A 15,756-nucleotide genomic window follows, 5' to 3' on the forward strand; every position below is an offset into this window, starting at 1 on the left:
AAAAAAAAAGAAAAAGAAAGCGAATATGGATGCAAGCAGCAGAGGTCTCAGAAATCTTCAGGCAGTTCTGCCTGAATTGCTAAAGCAGGGAGTAGCTGAGGGCCTTGCAGCCCATTCCTCTAGTACCTGTGGCATCTGGGGCCTGCAGCAGGTGTGGCGGTGACGCGGGTTATTTGTTTTCCAGGGTCAGGTTGGCACATTTCTAGCCCAGGGCTCTGGGTAAATGTTTAGATTTCATTTTCTGTCTGGTGTTCAACTCCTGGGCGTCAAAGGCAGGCCTCTGCATGCTGCTGCCCTCCCACGTCCTTTGTCTCCTCCCCGGGGCTGGTGGGAACACTAGAGGTGAGAGGAAAAGGGAGGGGAGGGAGTGGACGCTTTGCCGAGATTCCAGCTCTCCTCAAGAGCCGCTTTCCAAGCACAGCATCCTCCTCTCCCTCGCCCTCTCTAAGGAGGGCTAGCAACGCCCCAGTACTGGGAATGGGGCTTGTTTACACAGCTCATTATTCTCGCTTTGCAGTTGCTATAGCAACCACCAGGGGTCAGTTTCTAGAAGGAGAGGAAGTTCCCTTTTGGGGAGTTAGCCTTCCAGCCCCTGTGCAAAGCGCAGCTGAAAACAAAAGCCGTAGACACCCATGAAGGAAACACATTGAAAAGCTTCCTATGAACGTAAGCATCCTTTAGGGCAAAAACCAGAGACGCCACGTCTCTCCCTTGCTGAGAGTCTCCAGCACAGCTGACGGCAGAATGAAGGTCTGACCCCCACACGGGCCAGGCTTTCCTCTCTCCCACGATCCTCTCACCCCTTTGCCCTGTCTTAACGGCCTGGAGACATTCGTTGGTAGTTAAGATGACAAGGGCGGCTACCTGGGTTCATTTAAAGTGATAAGTTTCATTAATATTATGTATTAACTGAGGACCGGGAAGATCTCTGTGAACTGGTACGATTCCCATCTTCTTCCTGAAGGGAGACGCAGCACCGCATCAGAGCAGCGCGCCCATCTCAAGATCCACACCCACGAGAGAAGAGCCGCGCTGCTTCTGTAGAGCTTGCTGGGAAGACCCCCCAGGACGCCTGGCCAGTAAAGAGTGGCCAGCACTAACCTGCTTAGCTAACTTGATTTAGCAAACAAAAAATACAGATGCCTAGTTAAGTCTAACCTTCACAAAAACAAGGAATTTTTGTGTTAAGTCTTCCACGTAGCATCTGGGCCATATATACAGTAAGTCTGTGTAATCCAACATAAGCCAGTCCTTGCCCTCCTCCTCACTGCTCATCATCGCCTCCAAAAACGTATAGCAGATTGTATAGCAGATGTATAAGTTCTCTCTTACAAGCAAATAAAGTGCCAGCTTACTGTTCAGGATGATCTAACCCTTGGACTAGCAGGCTGATCATGAAAAAAATGAAAGGGAGTGATTTACATATATGCAAATCAGAGGCCAGGCTAGCCAGACATGTGAGTTCACTAATCTTCCCTCAGATATAAACACCAGCATGAGTTACTTGATTGGTAAACAGAACTCATTTTGTGAATTATCTAAAATCAGTAAAGGGTAATGATTTCTATTTGTTTGAAAGGAAAAACATTTGTACTGTATATGTGTTTAAAGGAATAGACCAAATTTGTTTCAGTGCTACACACGTACATGGAAGAAAGTCATATTTGCATTTATCAAAGTCACACTCTTCCCAGCATTTCTTTTGCTAAGGTTTTACCACTTCTTCACCAAGAAGGTTGGCTCAGTGAAAGTTTTACTGAATTTTGTGGAAATTCTGGAAAACCTAGACCGTTGTAATGCTGTGTTGACCCTAAATCCACGAACCCAAAACTTAAGGCAAAAAAAGTTAAGCATAAACTTTTATGAAAATAGCAGCTGTAATACATTCCATCAGGTCCCCACCAACTCAGACTGCAGACTCCCACAAGCTCTAATCCAAAACAGGTAATTAAAAGAAAACTGTAAGCCAAACATCAATAAAAATGTTCTCACCTGTTGCTAACTCTAAAAATCTCAATATAGATTTCAGAGAGAAAAAGTGTTGGTTTTAGAAGCTGATCCTTCTAAAGCCCAGAACACTGAGTTCTAATTTTGTCTCTTCAGTGTCTGATTGTGACCTCCGTGGAAGTCTGTGGAGAGTTCTGACTTGGTCTCCCCGTGGGCAAAATGCAGATACTGAATTTTATGTGTTCTTCGCCTAACCGAGTGTGTAAGAATGTCTATACTTAACACTGTGAGCGCTTCAGACAAAACGCAGGAAGTACAAATGTGATTTCTGCCGTTCACCTTTTAAACAAGTTTAGAAGTTGGAATCAGTTGGTTTAAAGCACTTAGAAATAACTTCATTTTGGAAACCCTATTTTCATTTATTTAAGCCAATAGTCCCATAGTCCTTTCTTTATCGTTAATAAACCCTACATTTGAAGCTCAAGCGGTCTGACAGTATCTCTAACACCATTCAACAGCTGTTAGATGGGATAATCACCTGTTTATCCTCATGTCACTAATTCAAACGCTAATTGCACTCTAGACTTGGTTTATTCCCTTACTGAAGCCAGACCAGGTGTGCAAGACCCTGGACGGATGCTGCGGTGTCATGGAACTCCAGTTTCCAGTAGTACAGACAGAACAGGAGAACACACACGCACCCTTGCACAAAAATCAGCATGTCGCCCACAACTGTGAAAAATTAGAAATTACCTAAGTGACAGATCACAGGGAAGTAAACCAAAGGAAACCAGAGTACATAATATCATGCAATTAAAACAACATTTGTGTATACAGTTAAACACGAAAAACACAACCATATTGAGTTAAACATAAAACTGTCTGGAATTGGCGGGTTCTTGGTCTGACTTCAAAAAGGAAGCCTCAGACCCTCGCGGTAGTAACAGTTTTTAAAGGTGGCGTATCCGGAGTTTGTTTCATTATTACGTTTAGGATGTGTTACGAGTTTTTCTTCTAGGTGGGTTTGTGGTCTTGGTACCTCAGCAATGAAGTTGCGGACCTTCGCGGTGACTGTAACAGCTCTTAAAGTGGTGCGTTTAAGGAGTTTTTTTCTCCCATTAAGGCTCAAGTAAGCTTAATGTTAGCTTCGAAAGTAAAGCTATAAACCGTCACAGAGAGTATAATAGACTCACAAAGGCAACATAGTCCCACAGAGCAAAACAACAAAACTTGCACAAAGCATGAGACAACCCGAACACGTTCCCACTACCAGCTTGGGCAGCCTGCTTTTATTCTCTTATCTGGCCCCACCCACATCCTGCTGATTGGTCCATTTTACAGAGAGCCGAGTGGTCTGTTTTGACAGAGTGCTGATTGGTGCATTTACAATCCCTAAGCTAGACGCAAAGGTTCTCCACATCCCCACTAGATTAACTAGATACAGAGTGTGGACACAAAGGTTCTCCAAGTCCCCACCAGAGTAGCTAGATACAGAGTGTTGATTGGTGCATTCACAAACCCTGAGCTAGACACAGGGTGCTGATTGGTGTGTTTACAAACCTTGAGCTAGAGACAGAGTGCTGATTGGTGATTTACAATCCCTTAGCTAGACGTAAAGGTTCTCCAAGTTCCCACTAGACTCAGGAGCCCAGCTGGCTTTACCCAGTGGATCTCGCACTGGGGCTGCAGGTGGAGCTGCCTGTCAGTTCCCTGGCGTGCGCCTACACTTCTCAGCCCTTGGGTGGTTGATGGGACTGGGCGCCGTGGAGCAGGGGGTGGCACTCGTCGGGGAGGCGGGGGCTGCACAGGAGCCTATGGAGGCGGGGGAAGGCTCAGGCATGGCGGGCTGCAGTCCCGAGCCCTGCCCCGTGGGAAGGCAGCTAAGGCCCAGCGAGAAATCAAGGGCAGCGCTGGTGGGCCGGCACTGCTTGGGGACCCAGCACACCCACCGCAGCCGCTGGCCCAGGTGCTAAGCTCCTCCCTGCCGGGGGCGGCAGCGCTGGCCGGCTGCTCCAAGTGCGGGGCCTGCCAAACCCACGCCCACCCGGAACTCTAGCTGGCTCTCAAACGCCGCGCGCAGCCCCGGTTCCTGCTCGTGCCTCTCCCTCCACACCTCCCTGCAAGCTGAGGGAGCCAGCTCCAGCCTTGGCCAGCCCAGAAAGGGGCTCCCAAAGTGCAGCGGTGGGCTGACGGGCTCCTTAAGTGCTGCCAAAGTGGGAGCCCAGGCAGAGGAGGCGCCGAGAGGGAGCGAGGGCTGTGAGGACTGCCAGCACGCTGTCACCTCTCAAAACTTATGTAAACAATATGGAAAAATATTTTGCACAGAAAAAGAAAAAATATGCTGGGAACTAAAATAAATCAATTTGTAAAGTACTGATTAAAAGCAAAGACAATCGTAGGAGTCAGGGATACATCAGAAGTTCCTGCTTTTTACATTCTGGAAGAGAAAAACAAAATACAAGTACAGAACTCATCAATAAGATATATTTGTAGAGTGATGATCTTAAGAAAATTTACAAAGGGCTATGGGGTAAAGGGTCTGCTTTAGTTTGGGTGTTGAGGGAAGAACTCTCACAGAAAATGCGAACAATGAGAAGCCCCAAGATAGGAGTGGGCTTGGCATGGTGGAGGAATGGGCACAGGTTGGAGTGCAGTGAGCAGGGAGAGTGTGGTAGAAGGTGTGTTTGGAGAGGCCCCGGGAAGAAGCAAGGGACAGGTGCAAGGGTGGAGGGAGAGACCAGAGTACCCCGCTAGGGCCAGATGTGCAGGATAGAGCATGGGCTAGGGTGGCAACCATGGAGATGGATTCAGGTAATTTTTTGAGGGTAGAACTGGCATGAATTGCTGATGAACCAGATTTGGGGTGGAGGAGAGATGGGAATACTGAATCAAAAGAGAAGAATCTCTTATGACTCCTAGATTTTTGGCCTCAACAACTGTATCGTAGTTCCACTCATCAAGCTGAAAAGGACTCGTGTAGGAACAGGTTTGTGGTGGAATTTTTTATTATTATTATACTTTAAGTTCTAGGGTACATGTGCACAACGTGCAGGTTTGATACATAGGTATACATGTGCCATGTTGGTTTGCTGCACCCATCAACTCATCATTTACATTAGGTATTTCTTCTAATGCTATCCCTCCACCAGCCCCCCACTCCCAGACAAGCCCCGGTGTGTGATGTTCCCCGCCCTGTGTCCAAGTGATCTCATTGTTCAATTCCCATCTATGAGTGAGAACATGCAGTGTGTGGTGGAAAATTAAGAGTTCTGTTTAGACAATTTTATGTTTGAAATGCCTGTTAGATATCCCATTGAGGATGTCAAGTAAGGAGTCAAGAGGCTCTGAAGTCTGCCTGTCAGGGAAGCATCAGGGCTGGAAATATTTTGGAAGTCACTTGCATGTTGATGGCTTTTAAAGCAAGATATAGTATGGAACAATGTAGACAGACTACACAGAGAAGAAAGGCATCCCACAGCAGAACTAGAGACTGGGCTCAGGAGAAAGAGCCAGTAAAGAAATGACAGCAGGCACAGTGGCTCACACCTGTAATCTCAGTGCTTTGGGAGGCCGAGGCATGAGGATCACTAGAGACCAGGAGTTGAACACCACCCTGGGCAAGATCCTGTCTCTACACAAAAAATTTTTTTAACTAGCTGGGCATGATGGCATGTGCCTGGAATTCTAGCTAATTGAGAGGCTAAGGTGGGAGAATCATTCGAGCCCAGATGGTTGAGGCTGCAGTGAGCCAAGATCACACCACTGAACTCCAACCTGGATGACAGAATGAGAAGCTGTCCCTAAAAGAAGAAAGAGAAAGATAGAGAAAAAGGAAGGGAGGGAGGAAGGAAGAAAGAAAGAAAGAAAGAAAGATAGTGAATTAGAAGGAAAGCTAGGCGAGTATGGCATGCCAAAACCAAGAGAAAAAATTTAAGACAAAAGAAAACAGTAATGGTATGAAATGCTGCTGAAAGTTTGAGAAATAGTGAGAAGTTACTATGGTTTGGATAATTGTCCCCTCCAAACCTCATGCTGAAACTTATCCCCAATATTGGAGGTGTGGCCTAGTGGGAAGTGTTTGGGTCTTGGTGTGAACCGCTCATTAATGCCCCCCTTGGGGTGAGGGAGTTCTCATTCTATTCGTTCCAGAGAGAGCTGGCTGTTGGAAAGAGCCTGGCACCTCCCCCATTCTTGCTTCCTCATGTGCCATGTGATCTCTGCACATTTCCCTCCCATTCACCTTCCGCCATGAGCCTGATGCCCACAGCTGATGCCCAATCTTGAACTTTTCCAGCTCTTAGAATTGTGAGCCAAATAAACCTTCTTTCTTTATAAGTTACTCAGCCTCAGATATTCCTTTATAGCAACACAAAACAGACTAAGACAGAAGCTTCCTCTGGTTTTGGCAACACAGTGACCCTTACAAGATCAGGTTCAGTGGAGTGGTAAGAGTGAGAAGAATGGGAGGGGAGGCAGTGGGTTCAGTGACCATAGATGACACACATGAGTGACCCTTGGAGCAGATCAGAGAAACAGGCCAGAGCTAGAGCTGTGCCAGCTGGGTCAAGGGAGAATTATTTTAGGGAATGATTTCAGAGCACACTTGAATATTGGTAAGAATGATCTAGTAGAAAGGATAAAAGAGATGGTGGAGGAAAGAGAGAAAAAGAAGAGAGATTACTGAAAAGCAAGCAGGATGGAATCCAGAGAAGGTAGGATTTGGCCTTGATAGAAGCAGGGAAATTTCATCCATCATAGCAGGAGAAAAGACCAGAAAGAACTGGCATAGATGTGGGTAGACCAGGAGATCTGGAGGGAACAAGGGAAGGGGGTTCCTTTCTGATTGTTTCCATTTTCTTGATGCATCCTAAAACAACATTGATATGGTTTGTGTCTGTGCCCCTACAAAATCTCATGTTGAGTTCTAATTCCCAATGTTGGAGGTGGGGCCTGGTGGGAGGTGTTTGGGTTATGCGGGCAGATCCCTCATGGCATGGCGCGATCCTCACAATAGTGAATGAGTTCTCCCAAGATCTGGTTGTTGTAAAGTGTGACACCTCCCACCCCAACTCTCTCTCTTGCTCTGGCTCCTGCCGTGTGAGACACCTGCTCCCCCTTCACCTTCTGCCATGATTGGAGGCTCCCTGAGGCCCTTAACAGGAGCCAAGCCAAGGACCAAACGCAGCTGTGTTCCAATAAAACTTTATTTATAGGCTGGGCACGGTGGCTCACGCCTGTAATCCCAGCACTTTGGGAGGCCGAGGCGGGCAGATCACGAGGTCAGGAGTTTGAGACCAGCCTGGCCAGCATGGTGAAACCCTGTTTCTACTAAAAATACAAATAGCCGGGCATGCTTGAACCTGGCAGGCAGAGTTTGCGGTGAGCCAAGATCACACCGCTGCACTCCAGCCTGAGAGAGAGAGCGAGACTCCATCTCAAAAAAATAAAATAAAAAAATTTTTAAAAACTTTGTTTATAAACGCTAACATTTGAATTTCAGATAATTTCTATCTTCATAAAATATTCTTCTTTTGATTTTTTTCCAACCATTTAAAAGTAAGAAAACTGTTCTTAGTTCATGGGCCTTATACACACAGGTGGCCCACAGGCTGTAACTTGCTGACCTTTGTGTTAGAGGAAAACATGCGGTTCTTTTTCGTGACAGACTGGGAAGTGAGTGAAAGCCTTTGGCCAGGGCACACCTCTCTTGGACAGCGTGAGGTGGTGCGGCCATGCAGGTGCAGGGTCTTCTGAGCCATGTCAGAAACAGTTAGGGCTTCTTACCTCCTGCTAGCAGAGATTTATTTCTTCTTTCAACTTGTATTTTCCAACTTTTCTTTAAAAACCCTGTATTAATTCTGGCATTTAAAGGTTCTGCGTATCTTGCAGCAGAGAGAAACAATTAGTCCTGTACAAGTGACCATCTGCACCTCCAGTGCTGACTCAGGAGTTGACAAGAACCCAAGCCTCACTGAGGTTTGAGTGCCAGCTTTGCAACCTTAGCTGTCTTCAGGTTGTGAAGTTCATTCCAGTCATACTGAAATTTCAAGACAGTTAATCTATAACTATTTTGGATTAGGAAATATTATAGGCATATTTTACTAATTGAATTGAGAATACCAACATGAAAAATTCTTTTTAACATTCTAATTTACTCTCAGATTTTTTTAAAACTACTAAATTATTTTTAAATCCTGTGTATCTTCATGTGTAAGAGAGAATATGAAAATAGTTTTAAATAAATTGATAGAACCGAAAACTAGGGAAAATTCAGACAGAGAAAGCATGGAGAATATAATTTCCTGTTAAGAACAAAGGAGGTGATAATAAAGGTAATTTAATTATAAGACCAAGATGAATTTAACATAATGTTCAAATGTTCATCGATCACTCATTCCAAGAATTTTAAAAGAAAATTTTAAATAAATAATTTTTTTTGGTGGGGGGGATGGAGTCTCACTCTGTCTTCCAGGCTGGAGTGCAGTGGCACGATCTTGGCTTACTGCAACCTCCGCCTCCCGGGTTCAAGTAATTCTCCTGCCTCAGCCTCCCAAGTAGCTGAAATTACAGGCACGCACCAACCACCATACCCAGCTGATTTTTGTATTTTTTTAAGTAGAGATGGGGTTTCACCATGTTGGCCAGGCTGGTCTTGAACTCCTGACCTCAAGTGACCCACCCGCCTTGGCCTCCCTGCTGGGATTACAGGCATGAGCCACCACACCCGGCCAATAAATTAATTTTTTTAACCAGTGTAAACTCTCTAATTTTTTAAAAGATAGAATACTGTTGTTTTTTTTCAGGCACATTTCCATGTTTTACTTTCCAGATCTGCCCCCATAAACCAAACACCCCCCACCAGGCCCTCCCACCCACTTCCAACATTGGGAATTACAATTCGACATGAGATTTGGTAGGGACACAGGCATGGAACATATCATTGTTGTTTTAGGATGCATCAAGAAAATGGAAACAATTAGAAACAATCAGAAAGGAACCCCTTTCCCTTGTTCCTTCCAGATAAATCATTAGAGTGGCACAGTATTTTTTTTTTTTTTTTTCTGAGACGAAGTTTCGCTCTCGTCGCCCAGGCTGGAGTGCAAAGGCTCGATCTCCGCTCACTGCAACTTGTGCCTCCTGGGTTCAAGCAATTCTCCTGCCTTAGCCTCCCGAGTAGCTGAGATTACAGGCATGTGCCCCCATGCCTAGCTAATTTTGTATTTTTGGTAGAGATGGGGTTTCACCACGTTGGCCAGGCTGGTCTCGATCTCCCGGACATCAGGTGATCCACCCGACTCGGCCTCCCAAAGTGCTGGGATTACAGGCATGAGCTACCGTGCCCAGCCAGTATTTTAAAAAATTCACTTTAAAATGGACATATCTGGGTTATACTTATTTCAGTGAGTTACAGACCTACCTACAGGGTGTATGTTTCAATCAAGCGTCTCTAGCACATCCACCTCTATTCATAGCTTTGCCAAGGGTTGTGGAGTACCAAAAGCACAAATTTTGCCAAAGGCCATCTAGGGCATCACTCGTGGTCACTTGCTGGTTGTGTGACTTGGGCAAGCTATTTACCTTTCTGAGCCTCGGATTTATTCCTACAACAAGGAAAATATGATACTTAGCACTTGGAATTGCCAGGGGATTAAAAATGATAACATATAAAAGCTCCTAGAGAGTCCCTGGGAGACAGGTAAACTCTTACCAGGTGTCAGGACTCTTGTCTTAGTTCCCAAGCTAAATGTAGCCAGCACTCTAAGAGCCTCTGTACACTGACGCAAAAGGGACAAAGCAGAGTGCTTGGCACGTAGTCAGTGCTCAATACACATTTGGAGGCTGATGAGTTAATTAACTGGCTAATTAATTAATGTAACCAAGGGCCTTCCATAAAAGAACAACAAAATCACAATGATTTATTTCTATGGATGTTTTACAGTCTCTCCAATGAGTGAGTCATGTCTAGAGGGCCACTATTACACAAGGAGGGATGGAAGCTAAACAGGACCACGTTGTGAGCTGAGGGCATGGATGTTTCTCTCTTCATTTTCAACCAGTTTTTTCTTTCGTCCAACGTGCTTTCAGTCAGTGCTCTAGACTTGTTTATTGGCTCCCAGCCGACATCTCTAAGAAGGGTAGGTAGTCCTGGCCAGGCATGGTGGCTCAAGCCTGTAATCCCATCACTTTGGGAGGCCGAGGCAGGTGGATCATGAGGTCAGGAGATCAAGACCATCCTGGCCAACATGGTGAAACCCTGTCTCTACTAAAATACAAAAAAATTAGTTGGGCATGATGGTGCGTGCCTGTAGTCCCAGCTACTCGGGAGGCTGAGGCAGGGGAATCCCTTGAACCCGGGAGGCAGAGGTTGTAGTGAGCGCCACTGCACTCCAGCCTGGCGACAGAGGGAGACTCCCTCTCAAAAAAAAAAAGAAGGGAGAAGGGTAGGTAGTCCTACATGCCACAGGGCTCCCACCACCATCCTCCTACCTTTCCTACCTTCCTTCCACTGCCATCCACCCAGGGTATTAGATGACTTGGATTGGGCAATGAGTTCCAAAGCTTGTCAATGAGATGCTCAAAGTTTCAAACCGAGGTATGCAGACACCACTGGCAGATGCAATGAACTCGATAGTCAATAAAAGTAGCATTGGAAAATCAAGCTTGGTGGCATTATTGAGCTATATTCAAAGTGAATAAACAAAGGAAGTCAGTTGAGAGAAAAAACAAGAGCAGATGTGTAAGGAAAAGCAAAAATGAGAGGCCATGTAGCCTGCGAGAGGCCACTGGAAAGGATAGCTGCCATGGCGTCCAGGAGGTGAGGGTCCTGCTCTTGGCTCTTGGGCTCCAGAGGCCCTAAGCACTCATGCCTGCTGAGTGTCCTCTCAATTGGCCAGTGACGTTAATCTGTGATACTGTTGGCTGGGTCAACAGGGCAGTCTGTAGTATGAAATGGAAAATTCTCTGCAACCTCATCTGGCCCATTGGAAGCCTTGCCATTAACTATCTAAGGTACACTATCAGGCAACAAGGTGGGAGAGCACAAGTAGGTTCAACTCTCCAGATCCTTATTCCCAACTCTTTCCACCTGTCTTACCATAAGGTAAAAGCTCAAACCTCAAGGTAGTCTACAAAATGCAGCTAGAATTGTGGGCTTTCCTGACTTTTAAACTAGCTGCTTCCGTGTGTGTGTGTGTGTGTGTGTGTGTGTTGCACACTCACAGCTGAATTGTAATTTATTCTCATTTGATTTCTTGGTGTCAGTCTGTAGAACCCCAAACCTGAATCATGGTGCCTATGCTATCCTTTTCTCACAACTCACCCTCTCTGTGTGAATTTGATTTTCAAATCCACTAGTGTTTTGAAATGTCTGAATTATTCATTCAGAGAAGCAATGCACCATGCACCAGACACCAAATTACTTTCTATGATACTTAGTCAAAGAAAAGGCCCCCTGTAAAAACACTTAATCTTAAATCTATCTAGTCTCAAGGAAGGAAAGTAAGTTCATATTCAAAATCTGTCAAGTCCTAAGTTGCCCTGGGGAAGTAAAAGCAAATTACAAAAACTGTTCCAGGGATTTGTCCACACTTGTTCATAGCTGCATTATTCACAATAGTCCAAAGTGGAAGCAAACCAAGTTTTTCTCAACAGGTGAATGGATGAGCAAAATGTGATCTATCCACACGATGGAATATTACTCAGCCTTAAACAGGAAGAGAATTCTAACACATACTAGAACATGGATGAACCTTGAAGAAATTATACTCAGTGCAATAAGCCAATAAGTATTTGTCACAAAACGACAAATACTGTATGATTCCACTCATATAAGGTTCCTAGAGGAGCCAAATTCAGAAACAGAAGGTAGAATGGGTGTTGCCAGGGGTTGAGGGAAGGGGCAACTGAGAGTTATTGTTTGATGGGTACAGAGCTTCAGTTTGGGAAGATGAAAAAGCTCTGGAGACGGATGGTGGTGCTCGTTGCACAACAGCATGAATGTACTTAACGCTGCTGAACTATACACTGGAAAATGGTTAAGATGTTAAATTTTATATTGTATGGAAGCATTACAAAAGGTATCCTGTAAAATCCTTTCTACCTGCCCACATATGTCTTCATGATAAGAGGCTTTTTTTTTTTTTTTAAGTTTACTTTTAAAGAATGGAACTCAGATAAGAAAAGACCATTTGGGCAGGGCGCGGTGGCTCACGCCTGTAATCCTAGCACTTTGGGAGGCCGAGGTCGGAGGGTCACCTGAGGTCAGGGGTTTCAGACCAGCCTGGCCAACATGGTGAAACCCTGTCTCTACTAAAAATACAAAAATCAGCTGGGCATGGTGGCACATGCCTGTGATCCCAGCTACTCAGGAGGCTGAGGCAGGAGAATCGCTTGAACCCAGGTGACGGAGTTTGCAGTGAGCTGACATCGTGTCATTGCACTCCAGCCTGGGTGACAGAGTGAGACTCCATCTCAAAAAAGAAGAAGGAGAAGGAGAAGGAGAAGAAGAGGAGGAGGAGGAAGAGGAGGAGGAAGAAGAGGAAGAGGAGGAGGAAGAAAAGGAAGAAGAAGAAGAAGGAGGAGGAAGAGAAAGAGGAGGAGGAGGAGGAGGAGGAGGAGGAGGAGAGACCATCTGGGAAAGGTACAGGACCACCCCATTTGCTTCTCTGGACATAGAATACCAGCCAAGGAAAAGTTAGCATCAAAACAGGGTCAATTGATTTTGTTCCTTAAATTCGATGTCCCTCCTCATCCAACTCCTCTGCTCTCCACCCAGCACAGGCAGAGGTGGCCAGTTCTTGCCCCAGGGCCTGTGCTGATGTCTGGCAGGACTCTGGAAGGAGCTTCCTCCTCCCCTTGGAGAGCATTGCCCAATGGCAGGTGGAATGAAAGGAGTTTTGTCTGAGATGTGTAGAGTAAAACCCTAGTCACATGCACAAAAATTTTCATGAATAAAGAGCTTTCATCAGAATACATTTGGATTTTGAAACAGAAAGTTGAAAGGTCTCACCACGTTTCTCAATGCAAAATTTGAAAGTGTGCTTAAAAGTCTTCCTTGTTGCTGTTGCCATTACTTAAATATGTTTATTTCACTCTGCTATTGCTAGAGATGGATAATACCTCTGAATGTGTAAGATTTCTAAATGAGCATGCTTCTTTTGTAACCTAAATCTCCCCAGGTTTTACAGCCATATGGCGCTCCTCTTCCTTTAATAGTCAATTAAATATATGCACGGTATAATCTCACAGGACGGCACAGAGACCAGCAGTCCCAATATTAACCATCCAGGGAGGGTCTGGTCCGGGCAGATTTTGCGTTGCCTCTTGCTACAACACCTGACTCCAGCTTGGTGCTGGGGAGCCTTAGGCCTCTGCCCTCTCTTCATAATAACCTGGTGCAAACAAAGCACCTCTCTTCCCACCAGATTCCCCAAGATGATGTGGCATTGTGCATGACGGCCAATGCATGAGTACAGGGAGAAACTCGAAATGGAATATCAGACCTCTAGTTCCTAGAAATCATTGCCAATTTCTTGGCACTGGGTCCAGGCCTCTTCTCAGATTGCTGGGGTCCTCACCTCTCTCAAGTACTGTTGCCCTATACCTTCTTCCCTCTGGAGGCCCCAGCCCCTTCTCTTTAGGGCTGCCAGAGGGGAATCACAGAATTCTCCTTCTTTTGTCCTGAGCCATATGCCTTGCTAGGCTTCAATCTCTTCATTCACGTTATGTTTTAAGCCCATTAATGTATTTTCCTGATAAAAGAGACATTTGCCTTGGTTTTTCACCATAAGCAACCAAAGACAAAAGCAACAGAAACATTTAAATTATGTTTTTATCAATTTAAAATTTTTCTCATGACTTCAAGCTTTTCCCAAACGTTACCTTCCAATGAGGTTTACAATGGCCGTGCTGTTTAAAATAGGCAAGCTGTCGTCCTCTCCCTCCTGATCTTCCTATCTTGCTGTCTAGGATCGTGTTCCCTGGAACAAAAGGCTGAGACCGAGAGAGAGGCATGCAGCAGGCTCTTGGGGGGTGCTCAGGGAGCACACACCTGTGAGGAAGCTGGGAAGGCAGGATGGGGAGAGAGAAGCCGGCACCCCATGTGTTTGGCTGGCTGCCACTGAGGACTGAGCCAGCCTTACAGGGAGCTCTGGAGCTGGGAAGGCCCTAGAGTGTCTCCAGTTGAGGAAAGGGGCTGGGCCTTATATCCCAGGTCAGGCAGACTTGGTCATGGGCTTCACCCTGGGAAAGGCATAACTGTAAGCAAGACTGTTTCCAGAAGCTGAGGGAGGCAGCTGTGATTCACCAGCCACTGATATCCCAGCAGCTCGGGGATGGGGATATCTTCATCCTGAAGAGGAGGTCTGGACAGAAACCCATAACATCCACTGTGCCTGCTCTACTTGACTTTTTCCAATGGCACCTGCCACCTCGTACCATGCTATACACAGTACCGTGATATTTATTGCATCCCTTGTTTGTGGCTGGCCCCAGCTCCCTCTGCCACCAGCCCTGCTAGACTGCAGGCTCCATGAGAGCCAGTCTCTTGCTCTGTTTTGCTGGGCAGAGGGCTTTGCAGAACCGTACCTGGCACAGGTAGGCACTCCATAATTTTTTTTTTTTTGAGACGCAGTCTCGCTCTGTCGCCCAGGCTGGAGTGTAGTGGCACGATCTCAGCTCACTGCAAACTCTGCCTCCTGGGTTCACGCCATTCTCCTGCCTCAGCCTCCCAAGTAGCTGGGGCTACCGGCGCCTGCCACCATGCTTGGCTAATTTTTTGTATATTTTTTAGTAGAGATAGGGTTTCACAGTGTTAGCCAGGATGGTCTCGATCCCCTGACCTCGTGATCCGCCCGCCTTGGTCCTCCCAAAGTGCTGGGATTACAGGCGTGAACTACCGCGCCCAGCCCAAATATTTGTTAATAAATGAAAGGATTCACGTGTCTCAAGTTAAATACTTAGGTAGGATGCAGGTGTTCCTTACACCAGCCATCACCATAGAGAAGGCAGTGGAAGATCTTTTCTCTCTCTTTCCAGGGCAAATCTGAAAGATATTTTCTTCTCCTCCCTACAATAGACTAGTCATTTCTGTGCACTCCTTGCTTGATTAGCAAGCTGTGTAACCTTAACCTAGTCACTCAGTCTCTCAGCGCCGCCCTTCTTATTTGAAATCATTTTTGATGGATCGGAGTTGATGAAATTGACTTCCTGCTTCCATATTCTAAGAATTTGTTGAACATCTGCGGATGGCCCAGCATTTTCCCTGTTATTATTTTAAAGATGCCAACTCTAAAATTCTGTGAAATATAGGGCCACATAAAGCAATCTTCTGACCCTTTGTGAATGGATAACTGCTGATCCTATTCTGCAGAAAGCCCAGGAAGTGAGTCCTGACAACATCCAGGAGCACATTCTAGAACGTATAGAATCACACAGTTAAAAAGTCTCCCTCTTTTCTAAATTCTTACTGCCACAACTAGTCATATGTCTCTTTATAAATAAGCATTTTTCATTAAACTCTGAGTTCCTCTTAGAAAAAAGCATGTACTGGCCAGGCGCGGTGGCTTACGTGTGTAATACCAGCACTTTGGGAGGCCAAGGCGGGCAGATTGCCTGAGGTTGCGAGTTCAAGACCAGCCTGACCAACATGGAGAAATCTCATTTCTACTAAAAATACAAAATTAGCCGGGCGTGGTGGCGCATGCCTGTAATCGCAGCTACTCGGGAGGCTGAGGCAGAAGAATTGCTTGAACTCGGGAGGCAGAGGTTGCAGTGAGCCGAGATCGCGCCATTGCACTCCAACCTGGACAA

This window comes from Pan paniscus, chromosome 5 (genome assembly GCF_029289425.2).
Source record: "Pan paniscus chromosome 5, NHGRI_mPanPan1-v2.0_pri, whole genome shotgun sequence".
Classification (NCBI taxonomy): Eukaryota; Metazoa; Chordata; class Mammalia; order Primates; family Hominidae; genus Pan; species Pan paniscus.